The sequence below is a fragment of the Rhynchophorus ferrugineus genome, unplaced genomic scaffold (genome assembly GCF_030347505.1).
Source record: "Rhynchophorus ferrugineus isolate W39M unplaced genomic scaffold, kcgeb_rfMv2 rfM2, whole genome shotgun sequence".
Lineage (NCBI taxonomy): Eukaryota > Metazoa > Arthropoda > Insecta > Coleoptera > Curculionidae > Rhynchophorus > Rhynchophorus ferrugineus.
This window is the reverse complement of record NW_027472581.1, coordinates 11,320,828-11,325,558: the sequence shown is the minus strand read 5'-3', so window position 1 is coordinate 11,325,558 and position 4,731 is coordinate 11,320,828. Positions and strand designations below refer to the sequence as shown.

Here is a 4,731-nt window from a genome sequence, read left to right as displayed (position 1 = left end):
TATAACTGTTATAATAATATAATTAATATAATGGGTTCTTAAAATTAAATTACGAACAAAACAATTTGTTACTCGGCACTGACTTCGAAGTGATCAGTTGGATGAAGTAAAAATAATATTGTAAACACAAATAGTTATAGGTAGGTATTAAGCTAAATTGTGTGTATATAGTAGAACATAAAATGCGGGTAGTATATAGGTTAAATATCTGAAGTCATTCTATCTGAAGATAAAAACATATATAATATGTTATATTTTAATAGCGTCATAGGCGTCAACACGCCCACCGACTATAGATATAAATAGCCGGTAGCTTGAAGCAAGACGCCAAATAGTCCAGCTGAAAGTATGTTATTCTTGCCTTTTTCCCGATGGTTTCAATAATTCACTTTTACTTTTGACACGTCCCTTTATTTGAGAAATTTGAGACACCTCATTATTTAATCTTCCATATATCCGTTGTCAAATTGATTTATTATCGTTAATTAATTATTAGATTTAAGTCTGTTGATTTTCATTGATATCTTTATTAATTTTCTTGATTTATTAGAATAGAAAAAACTTAATCTTCAAATTATTTTAATGTCATTCGTTTTATTGTTAGTTCGAAAATTTTAATATTTTAATACAAGAATTAATGGCTACCGTAAAATAGATTAGATAAAAAATAATATAAATGTAAAACCAATAGAATCGGACTAGGTAGTCGATGTAATTTTTAAAGTGTGCTGTGACAGTGACATTATTTATGTCACTGTGATGGTACATTTTGGCAACAATATTATTTTAAGTATTGCTCCGGTTATTATCAACGAATTAAACTATTAAATATTTAATTATTAAAACTTTTCTGAACGAAATCTGTCGTAAAACATCGTGCACATTTTTAAAGGTATAAATATAAATCATTTTCGTCAAGGTAATTTTAACAATAACAAAGAATTAGATTATAAATTTCTTTTTATTGCTTGATAGTCGTAAATTAAAACGATGGAAAAATTGGTTGCTAACATATTTACGATGCTTGAAAAATTATTTCTTCAACTAACTTAATTAATAAACATTGGAATTATTACGTTATATTAACTCGAAAATTGCAATATTTATTTTTGTATTCTAAAAATGAACGGTTGCGAAAACGGCGATTAATGGAATAAAACTTGAAAAATTTCCTGGTGAACACTGGGAAATTTTCTAGATGATACTGTTCTGGATTTTGGCAATGGTTAAGATATTTCAAATTCTCAAAATAACACACTACATTGGTTCCTGTATGTGTTTATAATTAAAACAAAGGAATTTTTTGTTACCTTACAAAGTTACGACTTCACTACTGTTATATGTAACTCTTGTTTACTTCGAAATGACTGGTTATATAACGTGTGATGTGAGTAACGTGTCAATGTCAACTTTAAAGATATCCACTGTCTTACAGCCAACTGTATAACGACATGCATATTTAATTTCAAAATATTATATTACTCTAAATACATTTGATGTCGGTAATGTCAATGTCAATGACAGCTGTCTAAAATATATGAAGTATCAATAGTACTGCATCATAATATATTAATATTTAATTAGTTTAGTTCAAAATGAAACTAAGCCCGGTAACTTGTCGTATTATTTGTGCTATATTCGCACTATTATTCGTGCATATAGATAAATTTTTCAAATAACAAAATTATTATGTAAGTTTTATTTATTTATTTGTGCAGATTTGTATTATTGCGATAAACGTAAAAAAATTATATTATAAAAATGTTTAGATTATTTTAGTAAATTCGTAGCCAACTTTGTTATTCTCTCATAGACGAAATTAATGTTTATTTTTACATCAGATTATTTGAAATACTCGTTTGAATCGTATTATTTCATATTAAAACTATCTTTTAGAAAATAATCGCTAGTGGTTTATAGATATGACGATTTTCTTAAGAGAAATGGTAAAATTAGCTTTAGTAATTCTACTTGTTTATATTACACACGATCCAAAGAAATCTATAAGTGAGTGAAATATTGCCGTAAGTAAATTGTGATGATATTTTATTATGATATAATTAACATACTTTATTTTTTTGCAGATAAAGAAATAATACATTTCGAGAAATAAAAGTAAATTATTTCGTTATTAATTTTAAATATATATAGGAATTAAAAGTTTAAGATTAATAAATAACTGTTTTAATTAAATAAATTATAGTATGATACTGTTGTTTAATTTTCAACACTTTTTATAAGAGAATTTTTTTTAGGAGACTTGTGGTAAAAATACTTGGTTTTAGACAAATAATCTTTTTATGTGTAAAATAACTTTGCAATAGTTTTACTCGATTTTAGCGACTCGACATTGGTGATCCCATCAAATTTAAGTTATCAAGAACTATACCTGAATGTTTAATTTTTAAACATTAATTAAAATATATTGTATCAATTTTCTTCATCGACAGCCTTTTTAAAGTGAAAAATTCAAACACTATAAAAATAAATAGATGAAAATAAATATTGATAAATATATTTTGTTTTTTAAAAGAAAAACAATCTGCATAAAAACTTCTAAGAAAAAAATACATTTTTTGATACATATCCAAGGACTGCTGTTCATTAGTGATGACATTTATATAATTGTGTTGAAAGAAATTAAAGACAGTAAAGATGTATGAAGTGTCTGACTATTCTATTTTTTTCCGCACTAATAACATGACTTTGTTTTTTTAAATGATACTCTCTAAAAGCAATGATTTTAAAGGAATTGAGTTAATAATATAACATACCAGTAAGGAGGTGAAAGATTAATATATTTTTAATTGTTGTTTTTATTTCATTTGTAGTGTTTTTTGAATAATGAATGCAAACAGACCACCATTTCCTGCGAAACGACAAGGACTGGATTCATTGGAGTTTCCTTAATTTTTCTTGAACTACATAATAGTACTTTTAATATTCCATAGGTCATCCCAATGATTTACTGCTTTTGAGTGAGATTTTATGAGAAGTTGTAGACCTTTTCAGATTGGATGAATTGTTTTTTTTTGTGAGTGAGCATTCCTGATGGAAAATAACATTGGTTCTATGGCGTTGGGAAATATCGAATGAAAACGACTATCCACTGTTTAGCAATTGACTATTCTAGCTGGGTTTAGTAGTAACTAGGTCCCTCGTATGAAAGAAATAGTCGTTAATAGTTTTATACTGATTTATTTTTGGCGTTCTCGCTGTGTCGTTCTAGACATGACCTTGGAAATAATGTGCTGAATTTATGTTTATATAGGCTTAAAAATATAGTTTTATGTATTGTTTATAATATGATGGGAAATAACAATGTATATTATATGTATATTTATAAAGTTATACTCACGTTTTGTTCATAACTTTTCATATTCTTTTCGGTGAATCCAATATTATGTTTTTAATTTTTTAAGATATTGTTATTATTGTAAGTGTCCATATTAATATTCAGCACAGTTGCAACAAGTTTTAATTAGACTAATAGGTCCATCGAAAAGTCCCCGGCCTATCATAGTAAAACACATTTTTTTGGTAAAATTAGTTTTTTGTATTCAACATCAAGTTCCCTTCAAGAGTGATAGACTGATTATAGCGACCCTCCAATTTTTCGACACCATTTTTGTTGTACGATACGATTTGTACTTTACTTCAAAATAGGCATTAGTTTCGGCAATCACCTCTTCATTCGACGAAAATTTCTTCCCAGCGAGATCCTTTTGAGATCTGAGAACAGGGAACAGTCGCTGGGGACCAGATCTGGAGAATACAGTGGGTGAGGAAGCAATTCTAAGGCCTATTCATGGATTTTTGCCAGCATTTTCACTGACTTGTGACAAGGTGAATTATCTTGGTGAATAAGTCAATTAACTAGTCATTGTTTTTGCTCAAAAGTGAGCTCGCGCGGCACCCACTTTGCACAGAGCTTTCTCATACTCATATATTCGTAAATGATATGATTTATACGCCCAGTTGATATCTTTATAGTGACTGCTATTTACGGTCATTCAAAATCATTTTGTGGATTTTTTAAATGTTTTCGTCTGTAACAACCTCTTTTGGGCATAACCTGCGTTCATTGTCTTCGGTGCTTATTTCACCACGTCTAAACTTAGCATACCAATCCTTAATGGTTGATTTTCCGTAGGCAGTGTCCGGAAACTCGGCATCAAGCTAAGTTTTTGCTTCAACTGTATTTTTTCCCTTCAAAAAGCAATATTTTATCAACACGCGAAATTCCCTTTTATACATTTTTTAACAATAACAAAAGTTGTTTCCGCCAAATTGCTATAATTCACAAACTAATGATCCAGAGACATCTGTCAAGTTTATATACGCATCTTTTGAGGGTTAGGGCTAACTAAAAAACATATGGATTTGATTCTAGTAGGGCCATCTATGTGTCAGGCCGGGGACTTTTCAATTGACCTTTTAAAGAGTTCAGATAACGTTTGTCGGTTTATAACCTCTTATCACTATTATTTTGAAGAATTTTGCGTACGTTTGACAAACGGACAACTTTTGCAGGCTCTTTCGGTTACATGATCGAACTTCTCTACCAGCATTGTACCTCTTTTTAACTAGAATAAAATGAGAAGGAAAATATTGTCTGATTCTAAAACGAATTTACAAATAGCGGCAGGCAGTATATTAAACATATTGATGAGGTATCTCCAGAGCAACTTTGTATAGACTATAGGTAAACATTTTAGTGACCACATCAAA

At 28.9% G+C, this 4,731-nt stretch overlaps 1 long non-coding RNA gene across 1 annotated transcript; it reads left to right on the top strand.

Annotated features, from left to right (window-relative positions):
* Window positions 1–1,885: 1,885 nt before the first annotated feature.
* LOC143191818 (uncharacterized) lies at window positions 1,886–2,210 on the top strand. Its single transcript, XR_013004633.1, has 2 exons — window positions 1,886–2,024; window positions 2,085–2,210. It is a non-coding gene; the product is annotated as an uncharacterized LOC143191818 (long non-coding RNA).
* Window positions 2,211–4,731: the final 2,521 nt, after the last annotated feature.